Source organism: Myotis brandtii, unplaced genomic scaffold (genome assembly GCF_000412655.1).
Source record: "Myotis brandtii unplaced genomic scaffold, ASM41265v1 scaffold21, whole genome shotgun sequence".
In the NCBI taxonomy this organism is placed as follows: domain Eukaryota; kingdom Metazoa; phylum Chordata; class Mammalia; order Chiroptera; family Vespertilionidae; genus Myotis; species Myotis brandtii.
The window spans coordinates 2,554,430-2,581,634 of NW_005357846.1; the positions used below are offsets into that span (position 1 = coordinate 2,554,430).

General features: G+C 36.8%; 1 protein-coding gene across 9 annotated transcripts in view; it reads right to left on the reverse strand.

Annotated features, from left to right (window-relative positions):
- The window catches only part of ADGRL2 (adhesion G protein-coupled receptor L2), a 282,141-nt gene that overhangs the window by 92,358 nt on the left and 162,578 nt on the right, over positions 1-27,205 (reverse strand). The gene's annotated exons all lie outside the window — the stretch shown is intronic.

The following is a 27,205-nucleotide window of genomic DNA, read 5'->3' on the forward strand; positions in this document are numbered from 1 at the left end:
TGTGACTCTAAAATGAGTATATGAAGTGCTTACTGAGAAATTCTATATGAATTTATGTATATTGCATGAGGCAGAGTATAGCTAACCACTGTTCATGAATGCTCTAAAGAAGATTCCCAAATGAAATAAAAGATTAGAATTTGAAGTTTAATCATTTTTTAACCAGGGATCCCAAAGCAGTAACAGGACATAGGAGAACCGGTAAAGGCGAAAAAAAGCCAAGAACAGCCAAGAAGAACTGTGTGGGGAGAAGCAGGTCTTCACTATGCTGGTTTGCTACCTATACGTCAGATCGTCAGATACCACAGCTAAAACTTCTACATTGCCTCAATTTTTTATTTCAGTTGTCCAACCTATTGCCATCTATAGTGTTCCTGTTACAAAATACTAACAAATAATTTTGGTATTTTTTTCTTATCTCTATCCTTTAATTACTCTGCATCCCATGAATTACTCATTATATCCCTTTTTATTGAGAAACTAGAGGCCCGGTGCACAAAAATTTGTGCACTGGGGGGGGGGGGGGTGCCCCTCAGCCTGGCCTGCACCCTCTCCAAACTGGGACCCCTTGGGGGATGTCCGACTGCCCGCCTGATCGCCCCCTAACTGCTTGCTCCCCTGCTGGCCTGATTGCCCCTTATTGCCTCTGCCTCGGCTCCCACCACTGTGGCTTTGTCCAGAAGGAAGTCAGATATCTGGAAGATGTCTGGTCAACCCAGTCTAATTAGCATATTACCCTTTTATTATGTCATAGTGACCAAAAATTCCCAGTCTTTCTGCTGTTAGGGTCAATTTGCATATTACCCTTTTATTATATAGGATTGAGGCCTGGTGCATGGGTGGGGGCTGGCTGGTTTTCCCTGAAGGGTGCCCTGGATACAGGTGGGGGTCCTGCTGCAGTGCCTGACCAGCCTGGGTGAGGTGCTGATGGCCGTTTTCAGGCTGGCCATGCCCCCAGCCTCTCCTTTTTTTCTTTTTTTTTTCCAGGAAGGCTAAAGCAGGTATCTGGGATTTATTTATCTTCTATAATTGAAACTTTGTAGCCTTGAGCGGAGCCCAGTGCCGGCCAGGGCAGGTGGGAAGCTTGGCTTCCTCAATCCCTGGGGGCAACCCAAGCCTCCTGCTCGCTCCAGCTCCGTGGCCGCCACCATCTTTGTGACGGGGTGATGGTTAATTTGCATATTACTCTTTTATCAGATAGGATGCCAACCTTCAGAAGTAAACTGTTCCAAGATATAAACTGCCAAAGTGAAGAGCTGGGTTTTGTCCAGGTTGATCCTATGCCCACACTTTGTTCTCTTTAACTTTTACTGCAGAATGCCTCTCACTGATTCAGGGAAACAGAACGTCACCTGGATAAATGTGCATCCTCTTTCTAAGATGCAAATAATCCTTCAAAAGGGTTACTGGGTTACGCATTAGTACGATTTAGAAAACTACAGTTCTCAAACTTGGCTGACCTCTCAGTTCTACTGAGAAAAACTCAAGGTATAATTGAAATGAAGAGAAAAGGATACAATCTGGAGCACAGAAATCTTTAGGGGGTTGTGGCAAACCCCGACTTTGGTAGGTTTTCACTAGGAAGGTTTATGGTCTTATGAGATTATTAAAAATATGTGGAGAGGTGCACTATCAATGAAGAAGAAATACAGAAACGGAGCTGGAAAACTGTCAAAACAAACTCTTTCCAAGAGTTTATTTCTAAACTTCCCCAAATTCAAAAGTCAACTTTATGTACACTATTGCTTTCTTCCATTTTCAGATACTGGACTATACTGCCTTTACCAATAATCCAGCTTAAACTAGTATTTTGTTTTAATTGAAATAGTTTAATGTATTTTTATTGATTTTAGAGAGGAAGGGAGAGGGAGAAAGATATAGAAACATCAATGATGAAAAACATTTATCGGCTGCCTCCTTACATGCCCCCCCCCCCCCCCCGGGGGCAAAACCCCCCCCGGGGGGCCTGTGTCCTAACAAGGAATCAAATTGTGACCTCTGGGTTCACAGGTCGATGCTCAACCACTGAGCCACGCTGGCCAGGCTAATTGAAATATTTTTAGGGCCTCAGAGAGGTCACTTATTTCTGTAGCAAAATCTGTGTGGAAATTCAAACAAGTGACCTCATATAAAATTTTGGAGCACAGTATAATTGAAATAAAAATATTGCAATCATTATTAATTTTAAAAAGTCAGTATTTTAACTAAGAAAATCTTTAGGGAAAGGCAGAACAAACCTTATTCCTAGACATTTATTTATCCTCCCCTCCCCCACACACTTTTTTTTTGTATAGACTAGTGACTTAACTATACTGAGTCACACAGAAGAAATTATCACAAGTAGGGCCACTATTTTTTAATCCCACTTTCTTCCTTTGTACATAGAGTAATTCTTAACTGTTTAAATTGGGTATTTTTAAGAAAAAAATTTAAAATAACTTGCCAAGGCTAAATGGTTGATTCACAAACACCACTTTGCATCAAAGTCATCTGATTGAGTGTTTTTAAGAAGACAGATGTTCAAGTCCTAATCTAGACCGATTTAATCGGAATATCTGGATTCAGATGAAGCTAAGGTATCTGTATTTGGGGAGGAAAAATGTGAATTTATTTGCAGCACACTGATATAAAAATAACTAAGACGTGCCAAGAATTTCTCCAAGGGCTTTATGAAATAGTTTTTACATCTACATTGAGATTACATATTTTTAAGTCATTGTCGTATTTCCCCTCAATTCTCTAATATAGTTTTATTTTAATCTTTGAACATATTCTTAACAGCCACCCTGAAATGTTTAGCTGCTAAATCTAACCTCTGGGCCCACATCAGAGGAAGTTGTCATTGAACGTTTTTTCTCCTGAGTATGGATGGGTCAACTTCCCTGTTTCTCTGCATGTCATCTAATGTTTTGCTGTTGAAAACTAGACATTTGAAATAAAATACTGTTAGGAGCACTTGGTTCAGATCTCCTTTCCCTGAGAATCACTGCTGCTGTGACATTTTCTTTTTAGTATCCTGACTGGATTTAAATCTGCAGGCTGGTCTCCCCCATAGAGAAATCTCTCCTTATTTTTGTGACTGCTGTTGTCATTATTTTAGTTCTTATTTTTATTTTCTCGTCTGGCTTCCTAGGGATCACCCCTGCCTCTGCCACGCTTAGTGACCAGCCAATGATGGAGCAGAGACTTTTCACAAAAACCATGAACCTACATAACAAGGTGTCTAACCTCTGCTGACTGACCTGAGTGTGAGTTAGGAAGAGTGTTCAGAAAACAGTACATTTTCTAGTCAGTCTGGGTAATTTTTCTCCTCGACACATGTGTGTAGTTTCCCGTTCATCAAAAAAGCACACAGAGAACTTTGGATCTTTTATTCCCAAGATTTCCCAGTTTCAGACTGGCCCTCCAGTCTCCCCACCTGGGACCACAATCTCAGGCAGGGCTATGGATTTTCCCCATCTGTTGTCCACAGTGTTGACTGCTTTTACCGACAACACTGCTGGGCATGGGTTTCCAGCTCTGCTCCACATCAAGCCAACTTCCCCTGGCAGCAGAGTCACTGCATTTCACAGTCAGCCTTACCCTAATGAAAGGACCAAAATGACATACACAGCTACGGAGTTGGGGGACAGGAGCAGCCCCAAGCTGGAAGGCTTTAAACTGCCATTGTTCACACCAAAAGTTCTATCAACTTTTTAACCATTAAATGCTTCCCAATTATATGGCTTTGATTAATTTCCAGGGCCCTAAAATGGTGGTTGTTGACAATTTTGTCCAGCGTTATAGACTTGTTTGGGAGGGAGAAGATTTGCTACTCTCATCAACTCATAATCACCAGAAGTCCTTCTAAGGACTTTACAAGCAATCACTGACAATAAATCCTCAAGACAGCTGTATGAGATAGGTATCATTGTTATCACCATTTTAAACAGGAAGAAACTGAGGCACAGAAAAGGTGCATTGTCCATGATCATACACTCAAGTAAGAATGAAATCAATCAAGGTTTGAAAGCTGGTCATTCAGTTCCCGGGTTCATGTTCTGAAACGCCATGGTGCCATGGTAATGCCTCTCCAAATGACAATGACAGTTAGCAGCAGGTTTGGGGACTCCTATGTAGGAGGCATAGTCGCGGTGTACTGTGTGCTGCTAGTTGTAGAGGAAGAAAGACAGAAAGGAAGCAGTGTGTCTGATGGTCAAGTATTCAATGCAATTCCTCCATCAACAAACTAAAGCCTTTTAATCACACTATTACTATGACATTTATTCAAAGCTGTATTTTCAACCAATGTCTATTTCAGCAAAGAAAAAAATAAGCATCCCAACAAGCAAAGTGTAATCCAATCCATCTTGCAACTCTGACAATCGAAGAAAAAAACTTATGGGAGGCCCTGAAAGCCAAAGAATCAATACTGCAGCTTTGTGCTGTGCAGATGTGAATGCTGCCAAATAGGGGTGCTCAGAGTACAATGAACTCTTTCGCTCCATTTTCTCCTCTCTAAACAAATGATTTTGAAAAGACAATCCTCCCCCCCCCCCCGCCCCCGCAGCTATAAAATGTCAAGCCATAACTCTCTGTGCTTTAGGCTGGTGACTGGAATACATACCTCCCAGCAACAGGTGCAGTGACTTAGGACTGAAATCACTCACATTCAGGGGATAACTCCTAATAAACAGATGCACTGCTACCAGATGGGAGTTTGTGAGACCAGAATTGGAATTCTATCACTGGATTTCGCATCACTTGTGAGAATTTTGCAAGAAAATATGCTAATCTGGCCAAAACAAAAACATAGTGCATGCTGCTATAAGCTTAGACTTGTGAGGGACTTTGAGGGACTTTAAGCACTTGATTGGGAACATTTTGCTTGTCTAACATGGTCTCCACTCTCTCTGCTTTGTATACATTTCTGTAAAATCATACTTTCCTATAAAAGTCTTCTTATTAAGCTGTAATGTAAAAACTTCAACTTTCTGGTACTGTTTACTTAATTACTCTGAACTAAACCCTGTCATGGGATCTACTGCTCATGCTGCCTAGGACCCAGTAAGCACGCGGACCTTTGATTATGGGGGACCTCTATGGGACTGGGGCTGTCCTCCAAGCTCTACTGGAACATTAACTCAGGCCAGAGTCCATTACCAGTGCTGGCATTCGCCATCTCTGACTGATTCCTTTATCTTTATCAATCAAACCCTAAAACATCTTTATTATTCATTAACATACACTCCCTTTAACCTGCCAGTATTAGGTGAAGAGCCTAAATTATGACTGGAGAGAAATACCAAGTTCTTGCAAAATAGTGTTCATTTCCTCAGGTACAACAATATATTTCTACTTCCATATTAATCATTTAATGTAACCTTTTCACAATGCTATTATTTTTTTTTACTGCCCTTCTGCTAAAATTCCATTAGCTTCCCTGACCACACCTAACCTCAGAATGTTTGTTCTTAAGAGAGGTTAAATAAGAAATAAAAATGAAAAATCATGAGACCTATTCCCTCATCCAGTGACTCACTCCAGAAGTCATACTGGCTAAAGCATTCTATTCCTTTACTGTCACTGTACTAGTCTGATGAATAAAGCTATTTAGGGGTGGAAATCTCACTTAAAGTATTCCCCAGGGCCCTAACTGGTTTGGCTCAGTGGATAGAGCGTCAGCCTGCAGACTGAAGGGTCCCAGGTTTGATCCCAGTCAAGGGCACATGCCCGGGCTGTGGGCTTGATCCCCAGTGGGGGGCGTGCAGGAGGCAGCCAATCAATGATTCTGTCTCATCATTAATGTTTCTCTCTCTCTCCCTCTCCCTTCCTTTCTGAAATATATAAAAAGTACTCCCCAGGCAGGTCTCCCAGATCAAAGCGAGTTAAAAGTTGAATTCTAGTACTTTTTGGTAATGCCTTGTCATCTTTAAATATAAACAAGAAAAATTTTAAAACCCACAAAAATTATTAACCAAAACTTAATTTTTATTCATAACTTCATTTTTTAAGGGTACACTTAAGTTGAATCACAAGAGGGGCAACAATGTCTATGAACATAAGATTTCCATATCAGTTAGCTTTTATTTGGCAACAATAAATTCTTAAGGAGTGAAGAAGTTACCAGTGTAATAAGTGTCTTCCTCATTAAAGGTATCTACTATAAGAGGGCCAATTAATATCAATTCTAAAACGTACTTGCATTAACTACATTGAAACTGCACTGAAACCACCCACTCATTTCGCTCAACCCCAAACAGGAATCCCAGTGCAATCACATTCAACCACTGCTGACTCAAACGATGTTCTAGAAGGGAAAGGCTGTAGATTTCTATATACATGAAGTATTTATTTCTTAACTTCAGTGGGAAAGATTAAGACAGCCTGAAAACAGTCTCAACTCTTGTATCTTAACTTTTCACAAACTGTCAGCCAGATTAATACTTAGATCATTCATTTAATAAGTGCCAGCCATTTAACATTTTTCCCACTGAAGGGAGAAATTTCCAGTCTTTCTTCCTATATGCTATAAAAGTCACTCTTTCCCCCAAACCTCAAAAGACCAATGCTTGAAATTAGGACTTTTTTAAAAAAACACTAAGCACACTAATACTTATCATATAATAAGATTTTATCATATAAAATAGATAGGCTTTTCTGCTAAGGGTAAGAAGGCATTTTCCAATATGGTTCTAGAAGAAAAAAAAATGTCTCATGAAGTATTTTCCCATCTCAAAAAAATAACTCATAAGACCAAAGTTGATTTTTTAAATTTCCACTCCCCCACCCCCCAATTCCCCTAAACAATGCTTAAAATTTTATTCTAAATTATGGTACATATATGAAGTTTTTAAAACCCAAATCTAGACTGTCACTACTAACATATAAGACTCTTCTCTTACCACTGAAAGTTATTTTTATCTCATGAACAGTTGTAAAGATAAATGTCTAAAACGTATACAAACTATGGCAACAACTCACCAAGTGAGTAATATGATATTTTAAAAATTATTTCAGTGAACATTGTACTACTGTGTTATTACTTTTCTCAATGCTTTTGGACCGATTAAAAACTGAGAAATGACAAAATGGGTGAAACCAAATGCAGTAGTGAGCCCATTTTGTGAATTTCACTTCAAAACGCAAAGTCAAAATAATCAAAACCACCATGAAAGAGAAAATAACATTTCTAACATTATCTCTTACAAACATCTTTGGCAACACCACCTAGACATGTATTGCTCACTCATTTATCCCTTAGTATTTTTGTCTTTTGCCCATTCTAATTCCTCCATTAGACTCTGGAATAAGTCATGGAAACTAAAAATTCTCTAGTTGGAGGCAACTCCACCACTTCTACAAACTACAGAAAACCCACTCGGTGGGAAAGATCCTCCCTGAAGCAAAGTGATGACTTATAAAAGTACGCTTCTAACTGTGTTAAAACAGAAATTACTTCCCAAAATGATATGAAGGTTATCACATAATTTCTTAAATGACAATGTAACGACTTTAATTTCATGGGTGGTTTTGGTGTTATTATTTTGGTGTTCTGGGGTTAAGTTTTGTTCAAATAAACTTTTAATCCTCACTCAATGATATTTTTGTTTGTCTTTTTAACTTATTTGAGAGAGAGATAAACATAGATGTGAGAAACATCAAATCACTGCCTCCTGTAAGCATCCCAACCGGGAATCAAAACCGAAACCTTTTAGTGTACAGGACGACATTCCAACCAACTGAGCCACCCGGCCAGGGTGAAGTTTGTTCAATTTTTAATGAAAAGATGAGGTTCTACATAACACACGCAACTATTTTCAAATCCGTCACCAGACCATTCAGGGAAAGAGGGAGAGAGGAATAGAAAGGTAATTTAATTCTGAGAATGTAAAGTTATAAAATGTTGCCTTAAGAAATACTAGGACTTTTCTACAGAGTTGAAATGGTATCTTTTCTTGTATTTAACTTCCAGGCTTGAACATCAAGGGAACTAAGAAACAGCATGGTGGCAAGTCCAAGTGTAAAAGCCCTGCCCCTACATAGACAACCCGCTACTACCCTTCCTAGTTGCTCCTGCAGAAAGCAGGAGTGCAGAGGGAACAGAGCACTTCCAACTGCTGGTGTCAAACATTCCAACAAACGACACTTGACCCCTGAATAACACGGGTTTCAACGCAAGGCTTCACTTTTATTGAATGCACACAGGTCCACATTTATTGGGGGGGGGAAAAACACAGATATTTTTTTCAATAAATACTATAAAATGTATTTTCTCTTCCTTATGACTTTCTTAATAACATTTTCTTTTCTCTAGCTTACTTTATGTTGTAAGAATACAGTATGTAATATATAAATGCAAAATATCTGTTAATTGACTGTTGATGTTAGTGGGAAAGCTTCCCAGTCAACAGTAGGCTATTCGTAGTTATATTTTGGTGGAGTCAAAAGTCATACACAGATTTATGACTGCACCGCGTTCACACGCCTAACCTCCATGTGTTCGGGGTCAACTGTATAAGGAGTTGCAAGAAAAATGGCTCATAGGAACCCTGTTTGAGCCAGTGTCGTTATGCCCTAGTACACTGCTCTAATGACCCTTCCCTGGTACTTTAAATTAAAACCTGAATCAAGATTTACATTTAGAACACCAGCAAAAAGATCTTCATTAAACATGTATAAAAGCAGAGAAAAATGTACCTGAAAGAAAAGAAACTACGACTCAATAACTGTGCAATCAACTTTTTAGTTCACTCAGGTGATTTCATGTACAGCTTCAAATACTTTTAATTTCACCCTTATAAAGCTGAATGTTACCAGATTTTAAAACAAACAACTTACTATCCAAGGCAAAAAGAAACATAGGCTTGATAAAATTCTCAAAAACAAGCAAGTGCTTCTTATAAGAAAATTAAGAGTAACTTTAGGCGAATCTGATTTATAATGACAACAGAAATGTTTTAGAAAATTACATCTCCCAAGATAAATGTCTAAAGAAATAATACAAAGGTTAAATACTTTATATGAGAATTGGGTAACAATCATGATAGCAATTTCAGAGAAGGTAAACAAAAAGAACAGGAAGAGGAAATAAACTTATACAATGTTCTATTTCATTGGCAAGGACAAAAGAAAGCCAAAAATTAAAATGAGGTGAAATTCTCTTCTATCAAATTACCAAAGATTTGTTTGTTTGTGTAATGTGAAACTGCCTCATACATTTCTAAATCTACAAACTGATACAATCTTTCTGAAAAGAACCTTAACAAATTCATTTTATAAGAATATATTTTTTAAAGAATCCCAAAATTTAACAAAGATTTGGATAAAATGATATTCATAATAGTAAAAAGTTTGACCAAAGTAAAGGAAAATGGAAAATGGTTTAGTAGACAAATACCATATGATTTCACTTAAATGGGGAATCTAAAAAAACAAACTAAATGAAGAAACAAAACAGAACCAGGCTCATAGACATCAAGAACAGACTGATGGTTGGCAGAGGAGGGGGCCTAGGGGACTAGATGAAAAAGGTGAAAGGATTAAGAAGTACAGATTGGTAGTTACAAAATTGTCATGGGGATGTAAAGTACAGCATAAGAAATACAGTCAAAAATAGTGTAATAACTATGCATGGTACCAGGTGAGTACTGGAAATAGCAGGGGGAACACTTTGTAAAAATTACCTAAACACTATGCAGTACACCTGAAACTAATACAAACTAATATTGAATATAAACTGTAATTGAAAATTTTTTAATAAATTGGTAATACAGAATATGACACAACCCTAATAAACAATATTATATTATAAATGCAATAATAAGTATTATAAACAATACTATAATAACTACTATTTAGTGATTTGGAAATGTGTTCCCAGAAAATGATACAAATAATTATAAATCTACTTCAATATATGTTTGCATAGAGAAAAAAAAGAAAGAAAGAATGCCAGGAAGTGGAAAGCCTTTTTGGCATAGCAGTGACCAGCTCATCAAACCACTGGGCCACCATTCCTGAGGTACCAAGAAGCAGAACTAGGGTTAAAATGAGTGAGTGAAGAAAAAGGCATTCAGCCTAGAGGATAACAGAAATCCTGTCTCCCTTTATGGGAACAATCTGAAATACCCACCTTTCACCCTGAGAGCTGAAGTGTTTCCTTTACCTTTTTAGTTCTGAGCAACTGGACTCTGAACACTGATATGGAGATCCTGGTGGCTTTTCCACAGACTGCACATTCCCTATTCCCTGCACCACAATTCATTCCCTTATTGGGTCTGAGATACATTTTCCTTGGATAACCTGTGCGCAAATACACTTATTCAATAAAGAAAGAGGTAGTTTGCTCAAGCAAGGATCTGTCTCCTATAGTCTGCATGTGTTTTTCCTATTTCCCAACCATAATTACCTTCATGCTCTGTGTTCCAAATTCTCCCCCAACTCATTCCAGGCTTCTTCCCAGTACATCCCATGGTTGCCACATTGCTGATGTTTGTGTGTTAGCCCTTACATGCTGAAAGGGGGATGAGTGATCTATTTTTACGGAATTAACTAGTCATATAAAAGAAAGAAGCAAATGGTACCTGTGACACCAAGGTGCTACGTATAAAATTCCATTTATTTATTCCCTATAATTCATTGAAATATACCAAGTTAATCTGCTTACACTATGGAATTGAATCTTAAATAATTTATTCATAATCTAAAAATCTAGTCTGTTTCTTCCTGCCTCTGTAACTTTCTTCATACCATTCTCCCCATCTGGAATTCTCTCCAGTATGCTCAACTCCCCACCAACCCCATTTAGGGGTTATGAGCTCCCTCCTCTTAAAGTCTTCCACAGCAGAAGATACAGTATAAAACTATCAGGAACCTAACTTAAAAGGCAGGCTTGAATCAAAGATGAAATGATGATGTTTGCACTTACACAAGTTGTGTGGCTAAGACTCCCAAAATCACAATAATAAATGTTAGGGTTATCAAAGAAAAGCATTAAAGGAGGGGTTACTGTGAGCTATCGTAGTGCCCCACATGCACTATTCTTGTAGACTGAGCCTTACTAAAAAGGCAAAGATCAGAGCCAGCATATCCATATTCGTAAGGATGCCCCAAGCATGTGGAAATAAAGAACTAATCCTGCTCTTTAGTGAGATGCAGATTAAAAATAAACAACAACTTGCTATTCAAGGCAAAAAGAAACACAGAAGGCTTGATAAAATTCTCAAAAACAAGCAAGTGCTTCTTATAAGAAAACTAGAGACCTGGTGCACGAATTTGTGCATGGGTGGGGTCCGGCCAGCCCACCCGCCCCAATCAGGGGCCATCTGGCTGGGCCAGCAGGGGGGGAGGGGGTGTGTGAGGTAGGTCAGCTGGCCCTGCCCCCTGGTCAAACTCCTGGTCAAGGGAATAATTTGCATATTAGCCTTTTATTATATAGGATTAAGAGTCTTCGCACATCTATCTGATTTCCAGTTTCTGCTCTGCAACAGTATTCTGGCAAGCTTGTCAACCACATTAACTTGTAGAAAAGTATCCAATTATATCCCACTGTTTGGCTAATTTGCTTGTGCACTTCCTGTGTGCTTTAAATCCTAATTCTTGGCTACACATATAACTTGAAAGTCTTGGTCTTCGGGACCAGATGGATTATTTCTAGGAACTTCTGAACCATATGCTATTTTGAAAATACACTGATCAGCACAGACCATCTAGATCGGAACCCAGGTGCCCCTGTTTCCTAGCTGAGTGATGTTGCTCAGAGGTAAAACTCCAAACTTCTGTTTCCCTATCTGTAAAATCAGGAAAATAATAACTCCTATGTCTCATAGAATTCTGTAAGGATTAAATAAATCACTACATTGTAAAGTCTTCAAAAACACTTCCTGGCAACTGTAAGTGCTCACTTTTGCCAGTATACTTTTCTTAAAAGTGGTACATTTGACACCTGGGCATAAGTTCTGGCTTCCATCTCCAGTGATCTAAGGAAAGAACCTAATTGGTAAATTAACAACCAGATATAATGGAATAACTCATTATATGTAGATAATTTGCAGATTATGCAATCACAATTATAGGCCATTAGAAGTCAGCTAGTCCATATTGTTCTTATCTCTCCTCCCTAATATTTTGAGGACACAAAGTTCATTTGCCAATTGTGTGTGTGTGTGTGTGTGTGTGTGTACACGTAGGTACGTACACACAATACAATAGAAGTTAGGACAGTGACTTGCAAGAACTTAGAATATTCTACCCACAGGGTACATTATCTCATGTGATTATCACAATGATCCTGACTGAATCCACAGGATATCCTGGCTGCCTGGTGGAATCTTACACCTCCCTTTTTAAGACTCGAGACTGGAGAAACTTCCTCTGAGGCATCTTCTCTGACCACATACCTAAGGTCTCTTAAACTTCCCCTCCCGAACTGTGTTCTAATAATGACAATGCACCATGGACATTCTCTCTGCACTTACCACGGGGCTGCACACTTATCTACTTCTATGTTTCTCCTTCTAAAACACCAAATTCCTTAAAAGCAGGAATAAAGACTTCCTCTTGTTTTTATCCCAAGTATCTAGATCAGAGCTTGGTTGTAGTAAGCACTTCATTTGATGTTAATGTTAAGCTCAGAAAATGGAGACTACTGAGATTTATCCAAGGTCACATTACTAAAAAAGGAATCAGAAGACCAGCTTTAACAGCTCCTCTCACTATACCTAGTACCTTGTCAAGTCCTATCAGCGGTTAATTTTTTGAGTTTCCAGGCCACTTCACTTCAGCACCCTTTTAGCCTATTTTCACCATGGGTATCGCTGCAATCCTAAGAAATCTCTCCTAGGTATTTAAATTTAATCCATCAAATGCACATTTAAAGATTTTCATAGATTTTTTTCATAGATTTTCAATAGGTTGTATTAAACTTAATTTGCAAACTATATTTTTGAACATATAATTCCCTCATCTAGTTACACATTTGTGATTTATAAAAGTGGAAATTTTATTTGAAATCCTGATAGGCAAAATGCCAGTCACCCAAAAGTTAGTGACAAACATTTTAATGATGAACACTTCATTACACATAACATTACAATTTTTTTTTTCTTAGCTTTCAGATGTCAGCATTTTTTATTACCCAAATGATCAAAGACTACAACACCTCTGCAGGTTTCAAAGGAAATAGGACTAAAAGGTTCTATATCTTGGTCTATTATCTTGGTAACCTCTGTTTTCACTGTCTAGTACAAAGTCAGTTTGTTGAATAAATTAATCACCATACCAAAATTCAATTTCATTATTTCTGAGGAAAATGCTTGCCTACACATTATTATGTGATAAGTATATATTGAAAGTCTATATAGGTACGTCCTCTGTGGATATCAAACACATACACACACACACACACGCACACACACAAAGAAAACACAGATCATTCTGTATAGGCAACCACAGATAAAGTTCTCCTGAGCCATATAACGCTTTAAGAGGGACCCGTTGGGGTAAGCTCTCTGAAGATGGAAAAAATGGAAAACAACTGCATATACTAGAGGCCCAGTGCACAAATTCGTGCACCAGTGTGGTCCCTCGGCCTGGCCTGCGGGATTGGGCTGAAACCAGCTCTCCAACATCCCCCAAGGGGTCCCGGATTGCGAGAGGATGAAGGCCAGGCCAAGGGACACCATGGATGCATGATCGAGGCCGGGGAGGGACGCGGAAGGTTGGCCACCTGGGGAGGGACCGCAGGAGGGCTCCAGGCCATGTCCAGCCTGTCTTGCTCAGTCCCAATCGGCCGGACCCCAGCACCAAGCTAACCTACCAGTTGGAGTGTCTGATCCCTGGTGGTTAGTGCACGTCATAGCAACTGGTCAACCGGTCGACTGTCTGCCCCTGGTGGTCAGTACATGTCATAGTGAGTGGTTGAACAGCCTTAGCATATCATTAGCATATTACACTTTGGTTGAACGGATGACCGGACACTTAGCATATTAGGCTTTTATTATATAGGATAAGGGTTGTCATCTTGCCAAGGTGCCTATAGCCTGGTTTCCTATTGCATTAACAATTCACCTTAACCAAAATAATCAGAGGTACTCACTATTTCTAAGTATCCTTACCATTCACTTTTCAGGCTCAATGTGTTATATATGTGATATATCTGCAAAAATAAGAAATAACTGTGGTGTCAAAAATCTAAAACGTCCAGTAGCAAAAATCATGTAACTACCTTTAATAAGCAACTCCAAGCCAGCTGGCATGGCTCAGTGGTTGAGCAGCGTCCTATGAACCAGGAGGTCATGGTTCGATTCCCAGTCAGGCCATATGCCCTGATTGTGGGCTGGATCCCAAGTGTGGGGCATGCAAGAGGCAGCCTATCAATGATTCTGTCTCTCTCTCTTCCTCTCTGCAATAAAAATTATATATATAAAAAGAAAATCTTAAACAATAAGCAACTCTACTATTTTCTCAGGTACATCAGGAATTTTTCCATGATATCTTCCCAGTGCCCATCATGCTATAATATGAACTCACATGCTTTCTAACTAAAGATGAAAGAGAAAGTCTGCCTGAGGATGCAAATAGTTTCTATTCTGTTCACAATTAAAATCACACTACCTAAAAAGTTGGGTACTTAATAAATACCTGGTAACATGCCAATAGTAACTTATCATATGTTCAAATGTTATTAAATCCAATTTTAATTGCTGGAGATAATTCCATTTGTAACCTTTTGAACTCCGTTTCCTATTCATTACCTTGCTTTATTGTATATTTCCATTGCTTAGTTCATTTACTTTTCATTGAAAGATTTATTGAATGGTCGCCCTATGCTAAGCAAAACACAGCACACTGAAAGGAACTGTGCAGATTCAACTTTTAAGCAGCTCAGTCTTAAAAATATGAAGCGGGAGCACATCATACAATGAGAGGAAGGTGAATACCCTCACAAAAGACAGAAAACTATCTTGACAGGAAAGATATCAAGGAAGGCTCCTCAGGAAAGGCAACGTTTTAAAATCGCCAATATCGAGAATACACAAGCTGAGACAGGTAAGGATTGAACCAGAACTGAAAGGACAGAAAGGCCTCACCAAGGTCATTTTTAAAAACTACTGCTATTATTTCTTCTAAGAACTTTCATTTTAACAATGTACTACATTATAGGAAATGTATAGTTTTGAAAGTATTCTCTGAAAATATCTTTTCTCACTATAGTTCTTGTTTAATCAGCAAGGCTAGCCTCGATTCAGACACTCAATATTTCATGTATATTTACTTGAATGTTTTGCAAAGGTATCAAAAGCTGATCCAGTATTTTCAAAAGACGAAAGTAAAACTCTATGGGCTGGGAAACTCAATGACAGTGTGCTATATAAAGATTGCCAAACAGTGTGCTAATTTACTGTTTATCAAAAGAAGAGTTTCTGATTCACTGTAACAGCCTCCACTCTCACCATTTTGTGAATAACCCTTCTAAAATTCTCCCATAGCTCACTGTCTCCTTGTCTCCATACCTTGAGTCTGTCTGGACTTGGGCTGAACAACCACAAGGAGCAGGCCTAAGCTGTCAGTCAGAAATCCTCAGCACTGCAGAGGTGGGAGAGGCTCCCGACACCGCTGCTGCACTCACCAGCTATGAGCCTGGCTTCTGGCTAAGCGGCGCTCCCCCTGTGCACACTGATCACCATGGGGCAGCTCCTGTGTTGAGCATCTGCCCCTTGGTGGTCAGAGCGCATCATAGCGACTGATCGTTCCGTGGGTCAATCGGTTTGCATATTAGCCTTTTATTATATAGGATGGACTCTATTTGCTATTCTCTTTCATTTAAGTGCTGTTCATACCCACTAAATACTGTCTTCACAAACCGATAATGGGTGGCACACTACAATTTGAAAAGCACTAATCCAGTCCAAATCCTAAAATAAATTCCCTGAGCTAGCTTAGCTAATGTTAGACATTACATTCTAAGACACTAGTTACATGGCCTAGGTGAATACTCAAAGCTATACTCTGGACAAAGTAATGATTCTCCTTAAATCATATTTAATATTACTTATAAATTTATTTATAGTAATCCCTCTTAAATAGCAATTATATATATTATACACACACACACACACACACACACACACACACACACACACACACACATATATACTCAGAATGTCTAGCTTTGGCTAAGTACACTAGAGGGCACTTTTCAATATATCTAGACCTCAACACTAAGTGCATCTTTCTGAGAAAGTGTGTCACATTCCTGGAATTTCAGAGCTATGGTCTTTTAATCCATTACCAGTTTACTACCAAGGGATCAGTATCTTGTTTTTCTTACATTAATTATATATAGAATCCTCAGGCAGAAATTCTGACAGAAAGAATGTAAACAATACATGCAAATAATTCATTTTGAATAAGAATCCAATAAAGGTTTAAAATTATTTTTATTTGTCAGTTTTTGTTGTTTAAATTAAAAAATCATGTTTAAAAGCTTATCACATTTGATTCTTAACAATGCAGAATAAGTAGTCAACTTAGAGCATCATCTGCAAAGTTAATAAGTATCTGAGAAATATTTAGGAAGAGAAAACAAATAGGAAATACAAAATTATCTGATGGTTAACTCACTCTAAGAAGCTGAACTTTTGTTTTCTGGCAAAGAATTATGTGATTACCATCAAATTTACAAGACTATAATTTGGGCAACATAAAAAGTATATAATTATGCAAATAATTGCAAAAAATGTATTTTATGCATAAAATAATACACTGTGATACAAACTACTTTAAATTGCTTTCAACAAAAAAGGAAAAACCTTACTGCAGCCATGCTTCTCTGAAGATCCCCACTGGGGTCAGATTTAAGTTGTTAGTAAGTGTTGATTAGCAACATCACCCAAGGTAAGATCCATTTAATTTCAGTTACTGTGACCTAAGATGACCTCTCTAGATTTCACAGAACTAAGGGTAAGCCTAATTTGCTCCTGTTTTAGAGTAACATCCTGTTTCAGTGTACATCCTAACAATAGTAACAGGGTATTCAAATGGGGTGGGGGTGTAGATTATGGAAATCCAAATCCGTAATGAAAGCACAGAATGAGGTTTTGAAGTAATAAATAATAAATCACAATGTCTCCTCTGGTAGTCAAGGAAACTACTTTGCCTCCGCCCTAATTGCTGTGATCCCCATCTTGCCCTTTTTGACACCACGCCTTATCATGCATTCCGGTCAGAGACTGAGAGAGTAGCTTTTCTACTCCTCTCAGTCAATCATGTAACAGAAATTGAGCTGGACTGACCAGGGCCGTGCGACCATACAAACACTGAATTCAAGGCCTTTCCTTTACTATCTGGAGACAGTAATTAACTAGGAAGCGGCAGTATATTCCCATCAATCTTCAGCAAAGAACTGGTACCGGGGCGCTGAGGCAGTCAGCAGCTGTGGTTATAGGAAGTTTTTACTAATTGGAACCACTAATCATTAATATCTTAACATAAAACTTCAAGTTAAAAAAAATTCATTTGACTATAAAGATGAAATAGTAAGTTAGGAGATATAAAGACAAATGTAAACATTAAAACATTAATTTAACATTTATAAACCAAGTATTATAAATGAAAGGGTAAAATCAGTGCCATATACATTATTACTAGCTCAAAATGGTTTACTTAACTTTCCCCACCTTACTTCTATTTTTTTATATTCATTACTTTTAGAATAATAACTATTATAAGATAAAATCCTGAAACAAATTCACAATTTTATATCTCTAATTCCATACACTGTTTTCACGATGTTCTGTTAATTATTTTTATTTCCTTAACTAGACTCCATTGAGATTATTTGTTTTCTAAAATAATCCTACTGGTTTTCAAAAGTATTCTTTAAGTTCATTTGTTGTATTTTTTTGGAGCACTATTTTTTAGGTTACAATTTTGAAGCACTCTCTACCCCATTCAACTAGTGTAAAAGCAATACTATTATAAACGTATTTTTTAATTCTGTCAGTCTACAGTAAAAAATCAAAATTATCTTCTTCAACAGCAGGACAACTACCATGATTCAATGTATTTATTCTTTTCTGTTTTATTTACTTAAACTCAGTACTGGGTCACACATAAGCCACATTTCTCTAGAACAGGTGACTTTCCCAGCTATAAAGATAACATTGACTAAGAGTTTTGGGGAGCATTACATGAAAAAATACATACACACTGTTCAATACATATAGAATAGAGCAAAAGTAGGTTTACAGTTTGTGAGTGGAGAAAGTTTATTCTTATAATATTATTTATTAATTACTGTATTATTTTCCATCTTAATAACTGCAAACCTTTTTGCCTCACCCTGTAGTTAGTCTGAAATCATTCAATAAATTTTAGCTTTCATCATTAGCAATTTTTTATTTAAAATTAAAATACCAGACAGAAAACTGTGCAATTTGGAGGAGTAGGTCAAAAGGTTTGGTAAAACTTTAGTAAAAGAATTCCACAATATCTTCTACGAAACTGTATTCTGTTAACATAATTCGAGGAGGGAAAATGGTGACAAGATTCTTTAAAAATCATTCACGAAATAAATGTTTTTATTCTCATAGGACGAATAATAAATAAAACAATTTTATCTGAAAAGAGAGGAAAAATTCTTCTCAATCCAAAACATTTAGGTAAGTGTAAACATTAACAACTAAGACGTTTTCTTTTAATATTTGTAGTGTGTCTCTACTACCAGGGCCACAATTCTGCTTGCAAAAATACCATGTACCTTAGATATTTAAAAAGAAAGAAAAATCTGTATTTTGCCTAAGCAGGTAAGCAAGAAAACTACTTAAAATTAAAAAAGAAGATGTAATAATTATGGGAATTCAGGTAAAACATTAGAAATGCAAAAATAATAAAGTTGAACTGGCTAATACCTAGGAGAAGAGAATGGACAATCACAGTTTGGTGCAATATCAGGAGAAACCCGGAGCAACTTACCAGGTTAAGTAGCCAAAAGATAAGAAATCTTATAGGATGAAATTTATCGGTTAAGTATTTTCTTCCCATTTTTACATTACGTTCTAATAAGCCCATCCTAAATTGAAAAAATCCTAAGTCAAAAATGCATTTCATACACATAACCTATCAAACATCGCATTTTAGAACACTTACATCAGCTTACAGTTGGGCAAAATCATCCTGCTGCCACTGCCTACTATCACAACAGAGTACTGTACCACATAAAGCCAGCCAGGAAGGATCAAAATTCAAAGTTGTTTCTACTGAATGTGAATTGCTTTTGCACATCATAAAGTCAAAAAATCATAAGTTGAATCATTTTAAGTCAGGGACTATCTGTTTTATTTTAGAACTAGTAACTACAAAGAATCCTTGAAAATTGGAGTAGAAGGGTATTGACATTCTTTCAAAAATCTACATCAAAGCTTGATTATTCAGACAAATAGGTGTGAAAACAACATGATCCCAAATGTTTCTATTGGTCCCACTAAATTCATTCTAACACTTACAATGAATACTGTATCTAATTTTCTTGGTCCAACCAATAACTAAAAAACAAAATTACTTTTTGGAATATTTTAGTATTCAAGTAGTATTAGAATGTTACACTTTTTTAAAAAAAATTCTCTGAAGTTCTCATATAAAATATACCACCATGAAGATGAAATGGGTAACTTCTCAGACTAAAGCAGCAAACCCGATTAAAATCCTTTCTCCTAATGAAACACACTAGCTTAACTGGAGAAGCTAATTATGTGCTTTGGTTTCACAAACCAACTGCTGTTGCCAGCTGCATTCCAAATAAGAGTAAACAGAGACAGTTTGAGCTGTCAACAAAAGACATAATTAAGTAGAAAAAAATGCTGTCAATAAAACATGGATACAACATTTAAAACTTTGAAAACAAAGAGGGACGACAAGATCTGGACTATATTGCATAGTCAATACATCTTAACCACTAACAAATTGGGTCAAAGAATAATAATCCAGAAGGAGGGGAAAAAAGCGTTATTTGTGGAGAAATAAAGTTTCTCAAAAGCGTATTTGTGGAGAAATAAAGTTTGATGCACCTGAAGGTTAAAACACTTTTTCTCAACTAGGATTTCACAAAAGAATGAAGCCCTACATAAAATGGTTGAGGGTTATATTTCTCCAATTCTGCTAATCTAGAGGCATTGGAGGGAAGTTGGTGCATTCCATACAATAGATGTATTAGGTCTTAATTATCTACCAGAACTAGCTGAAAGGAGCTATGAGCATCTGATGAACTGTAAAAACAGACACCATATATATCCGTTTAAAAGATGTCATGGAAACAAAAGAGGCATTTAGTCTCTCCCTCAGGGTTATCTTCTACCCATAAAGTTAAGGTGTATGTTTACCATGTTCCTAATTTTTCAAACTGTGTTCATGCTTACCATGTCATCATTATCCATATAAACAGCTCTAATTATCTGGACATGCTTTGCGGAAAGCATGTCTTTTTTACTTGGTAAACGGTTTTTTACGGTAAATTTTTAGATAAAATTGAATTTAACTATGATGAATACCAAAAGAACCTAGAATCTATGTGTGGACTATTTTATTCGTAGTATATTTGGCTAAATCCTTCATTAAGTTTGTTAGAAAGCAGTGTCCCTTAAACAGTAGGTGAAACCACTAAACGCTGCAAACCACAAGGATTATTGGGGGGAGGGGGGTGCTGCCTATTTAGCACCAACCTGATTCTTGGATATTTAATCAATTTTTCTATTCTCATTAGAACAACATGTCATGAAATCAGCACTTTTCTGTCTTCACATTTTTCCTCAGAAAACAAACTTTGCAAATTCTATGTAACCTAACAACTTCTACTTCTACCTCTGGTGGCATACCGGAAAAGAAGGGAGGTCAGTTGAAATAGTGGACACATGGGAAAAATTGGGAAGGTAGTAGATCTCTACACAATTTTTGCCTTCAAGGAAAGAAAATCAGTAGTGAAAAAAAGGAAAAAACAATGAATTAATCAAATATTCACTGACTACCACTTTGGTGATTTAGCAGAATCTGAAGCAGATATAGGGCAAGATTAAGACATGACATGGACTTCACCTTGAATAGTCTGAGGTCTATTGGAGGAACAAAGAAACAAATTGATGCAAGAATGTGTGTGTGTGTGTGTGTGTGTGTGTGTGTCCCACCTTACACACACGGGGTGGGCAAAAGTAGGTTTACAGCTGTAATATAAATAAATAATACAATAATTATTAATACAAGAATTAACTGTTTAGTGCACTTACAACTATAAACCATGTGTGTGTATGTGTGAGTAAATATTTAATTATGTGGCACAGACTGTGTGGTATTAAAAAATTGGGTAAAGAAAGATTAAGAACTGGAGCTGTGAAAAAGAAAAGGATGTTATGAAGGGAAGATCTCAGCTTAAACTTGAAGGATGAGCAGATTGACAACACAGAGAGGAAGACACCAAGGAGTAACAGCAACCTCAAAGGTGACTCTTTCCCTCCCTCCCTTCCTTTCTTCCTTCCTGTACTATTTGTAAGAGTTTGTGAAAAAATAAAAGTGATTTGACAGAAAAATGCAAATATTAACATAGGGTTAATATTTAAAGTACACAGAAATGAATGCCTTGGCAAAAAAAAAATTGTATCACTCATTACTCTGAGCTGTGTATCCGTAAGATCGCCATACTGTTTCATAACAATATATATTTTCACATTTAGCCTATAAACCTATTTATCCCATTATATGCAATTTGAGTATACTGGTATTTCAAACAAATATAGGAGAAGTGGTGTCAGGGATTTGAGGGGTAGAGGGTAATACCACTACAATGTTAAAAGACTGTAATAAGCCATTGTACTGGTAAAAATCAAGATCTGAGGGGGTAGGACTAAGGGATCTTAAAATTGTTTTCTATAAAACACTCAAAGTTAAGAAAGCATTAGGGTTAACTTAATCTTCCATCTCTGTACAAATCAGAGAAGGTTTTTTCGTGTCTTTGAAGGAGACAGGGAACATCCAACGACTTAAGAAATAACTCTCCTGGTGATATGTGAGGCTTGAGTAACATGCTAGAAAGCATTCCAAGAGGGAAGGGCAACCATAAGGATATACAAATGATCACTCTTGGAAACGGGCAAAACATGAGGGTATCTCTATAGATAGTGAGGTAACTTGAATAATTATTACTTTCTTTGTTCAGATTAGGAACCAAACAACTTTCAGCATATTTATAGGACTTGTTTTTGGTACAGGGCTAGCATTTAGGACCTGAAATAAAATTCATTGTTTTATATTTGAGTTTCTATAACCCCTAATTTTTTATTGCAGTTCTGAAGAAGAGTCATTATAAGAACTCCCTTGCACTTCATTACAAATACACCTTGGGCAAATGCATTTTAAATATTTTACTCTGGGGTGAGTAAATCACTAATTAATCACCAAATAGTTAAAGCTTTTAAAAAGGATGTAAGAGTTGTCCAACATTCTATATGAAGAAATAATAGCCCAGATCTAAGTGTCTGCCCAAGAACACATATTTAGTGACAATTTAGTGGCAGAGAAAGTTTGAAACAAATGATTTACTTTCAACTGTGATAATTCTAGTTTCTTCAAACATTTACTTCTAAGCATTTCTATAATTTCCCTGTTTGTTTAATAATACTCCTGTGTTTTAAGAATAGTTCAGTTTCTCCAGATATTTCCTAATCACACTTCCTCTGAATCTATTCATCTACACGTTGCATTTCTAATCCTACAATGTTTCTTTCAGTCTAGTCCTGGACTGAAAATAATCCTATAGTCTCAGAGGTACAGCTCTTTCTTCATAGGGTCAAGGCATGGGTAAAAGCGTGAAGCAGATAAATTATTTTCATATTTGAGTTCATTGTTAGGCTAACATATTTATTTTATTAAATGCTTTTGAATGAAGTATTTTCTTTCAGAATGCATATATATGCTTTAAAACTGCTAATTTTTAGTATGAATTAATTATACTAGAATCCAATAGAATCAAAATGCTACCATACTGTATCATGTGCATCCTTTTAAGAAAATAGTTAAGTTCTATTTTAAGAAAATAGTGTTCGAGAATAGAACTATAAACCACATAGGCCTGTATTTATTACAAGTTTCCCATGATGCCATTTACTCTAGCTTTCAGCCTTTATGTGGCATTGAGCTGTTTTATAATTATAAAATGATTGAAAATGACAACCTGTTAATTTAGAGAGGACACATTACAACATCTCTCTTTGGTACTATTATATTTTAAGACAAATCAGTTGGAAAGTGACCATCTGTTAGTGTCTTAGTATTACTCGGAAAAAGTAATGAAGAAACAATAAATATGAAGCTAACAGAATGATTCTATGTCATGTAAAAAAGGGTTTTTCATTAATTACTTACAGCTTTCAAACAAAAGAATAATTTTTAAATACATGCTTTGATCAAAAGTATAAATAAATCTTCTAAAACCTGTTTTTACATTAAGTCAAGAAATGTTAACAAAGCAAACAATTATGTTCCCAATATAAATATTTTCCAAACATATAATTTAAAAAGCATACACATAGTAACGTATTTCATAGTTTGCTATATTTTTGTGTGTTTTGAAAAATTTCGCAAAAATATGCCATCAGTATTCATTGAGTTTGGTAAAGTAATAGTTGCTTATTTACAATAAATTATTGTAAGAATGTCATATCAACTAATAAATAGATGTCTAATCTATGTTATAGTAATTTCTACATACATGTAATGTCTGACCTACAGCAAGAACATAAGCTGCTCACCTTATGTAATGAGAAACTCAGTCATGATAGGTTATGTTAGGGAAGAAAAGCAAGGTAGGCACCCTAACAGTCTTCCAATGCCTAGGAGACAGGCTTTGAAAATAAGGAATTTATTCACGGGGAAAACTATGTCTTCCTTAAGACTCTAGGTAAGCTTAACACAGAGGAATAAAACTCCTCCCAAAATTCTAGTACCATTTTAGGACCAGAAACTACAAATGCTTATTCATTAAACCTATGTAGTATTGTAATATAATAAACAAACGGAGAATTACAGATTTTCATAAATATTCTTAGTCTGTTCTTTAAGTCGGTAAACTTCATTTACAGAGATTTTTCTTTCAAACACAATAAAACTGCTTTTGTCAAGCCTGATTTATGCTTAACACGAGTTAAACATTTTAAATAGTTCTGATTGCTATTAAGCAGATAAGCCACACTCAATAACTTTAAAGGGCAAGGTATCCTTATAACTATGTATTTAAGCCAGCAGCAAAATCTCTAACCTTTTTCTCAACAATACCAAGTGTTTTTTTAAATGGGTCTCCATGCTTTGCAAACATTAATTTCTTTAATCCTACAACAGTGCTATTATAATCCTCATTTTAAATATAAGTAAAACAAGCCGCAGAGAGATTACGTGGCCCAAGGTCATAAACAGGAGAGCACTCGTGTTTAAGACAAAACAGGCTGAGATACACACTCAACCATTCTGGCCCCAGACGATGCTCTTAACCACTGTGTCATGCCACATTAGTCATCTCAATTGAAGCAATAAATTTTGATGCACTGAGATAAAGGCAAACTTTTTTTAGTTTGAAAGTCAATCCTGACCAATATCCCACTTTATGTCATCTTAAAGTGAGAATATCTATCATAACAAAATGTTATTACTATTACTTCACTGGCACTCTTTTAAAAAGAAAAAAAACCCACTACAGCAGCTTCTCTAATGAAGTTTCATTATAAAGTTGACGAGGGGGGCGGGGGAATCAATTTCCTGCCAGGGCCACGGTCTCTGTAGAGTTTTCACATTCTCACCAATTCTGTGTGATTTTTCTCTGCAAACTCTGGTTTCCTCCCACATCCCAAAGATGTGCACATGAGGTGAACTGTCATATGCGCATTGTTCCAGTCTGAGTGAGTGTGGGTGTGAGTGTGCCTTGCCATGGAAGGGGATCCTGTCCAGAGTGGCTCACGCCTACCACCCTGTACTGCCAGAGACAGATTCAGCCACCTACAACCCGGAACAGGAATAAGTAGGTTAGAAAGTAATTACCCTACTTGTTTTTATTCCTCTTTCTTCAATGTATGTATAGCTCACATTTATTTCAATGTTTAGTATTAGAAGTGTTTGGGGTCTTTACTGAGATGTTTGATGTTGTTTTTTGTGACCAGAAATATAGAATTATTTTATTCTTGTAGAATTTATTTATTATTGTTTATATCAATTACTAGAGGCCCAATGAACAAAGTTTGTGCAAGGGGCTCAGCCCTCGCAGCCCTGGCTTCATCTGGAAGGTTGTTTGGCTGTCCGGTCTAATGAGGATATTACACTTTTATTATTATAGGTACTATGGTAAAACTGGTTATATGCCATTTTACTTAAAGTTGCAGTTTCCAAGAACCTATTGAAGACGTTAAGTGAGGAATTACTGTATTAAAAAGAGTAATTATGGAGCCCTGGCTAGGTGGCTCAGTTGCTTGGAGCATCATCCCATACACCAAAAGGTTTAGGGTTCGATTTCAGTCAGGGTACAAAACTAGGTTGCTGGTTCCATCCCCAGTCGGGGCTAGTACAGAAGACAACCGATCACTGTTTCTCTCACATCAATGTTTCTTTCTCTTTCCCTCCCTACCCCCTCCCTCCTTCTCTCTTCCTCTCTCCAGAAATCAATAAAACATATCCTCCAGTGAGGATTTAAAAAAAAGGTGATTCGGGAGACATAAATAGAAAGACTCAATATTGCAAGATGAGGAGTTGAAAAGGAGTGGTTAAGATGAGCACCCAGAGAATCCTGTTTCAGAAAATGAATCAATTCAACTAGTACTTTCAGTTCTACTCCATAAGAGACTAAGTTGTTTATATACATACACATACACATACACATACACACACACACACACACACACACACACACATAATCCCTCCAGCACCAGTCCATAGCTTAGTAACCAAGGCTGAGGGTTTCTTAAGCTGAGCTTCATCAGTAGAGTTAGCTGTATAAAAATCAAAGGCAGGGAATAACAGTATAAGTTAAGAATTTTTCTCAGTTTGAGGGTCTGAGTTACCCTGATGCTGCCACTAACTTACATTAGCCTGAGCAAGCATCAAGTCATGAACGTTTTCTCAAGTCAAAGATGAAGGGGTTGGATTAAATCATCTCCAAAGTCCTTTTAACTTCTAAGGTCTTTAACTTAGTCACTCAAGTTAAACAAGCATTCACTGATACTCAGGTGATTCTACCTGTTATCACATGAACAGCTCTTTAAGTGTAAAGCAGGGATTTCTCTTGTGATCTGAAATGGTCTAACAGTGGTCGGCAAACTCATTAGTCAACAGAGCCAAATATCAACAGTACAACGATTGAAATTTCTTTTGAGAGCCAAATTTTTTAAACTTAAACTATATAGGTAGGTACACTGTTATTAACTTAATTAGGGTACTCCTAAGGCTTAGGAAGAGCCACACTCAAGGGGCCAAAGAGCCGTATGTGGCTTGCGAGCCGCAGTTTGCCGACCACGGGTCTAATAGAATCAAAGTAATGTTATATAGCGCATTTAAATGAGTGTATAAAAGATCACAGGTTTTTCACTTTAGTATAATTAAGAGCTTCACAGGAAAACAGTACCTATTGAATACAATATAATGAAGATATAGGCTTAAAAATAAATGTTGGCAATCTGAAATAATTATTTCATGGTAGAATATATACAAAGGTATGAAAAGAGTAAATGAAAAAAGATATCAACATACAAATATTTGCTTTAAAAACATTTCAGGAACATATTCAAAGCATATGATAAAACCAACCTGAATCTCACTTTTGGCCAGGTACCAATTTTTTAAATATATTTTTTTCTTTTTTCTTTTTTGTGCTGTGTGGTTACTGGAGTTTATATAAAACTTCATCTAGATATAAAAGTCCATTTTACACTGACTACAACTTTGATTTTATACAATAACTTCCCTTTTATTCCCTCCCCTTTATGTTTTGGGTTTTTTTTTCTGGAAATACACAGACATTTTTAATGGAAGCAAAATGGGGCAACGGCGTCACAGCCAACAGGGATTGAGCTCAGGCAAGGCAGGGTAGAGGTTCAATCTTGTTTATCCTTTCAAAGAATCAGCTCTTGGTTTCATTGACCTTTTGTATTTTTTTTCCTCTATGTCATTTATTTCTTCTCTTATCATTATTATCTCCTTCCTT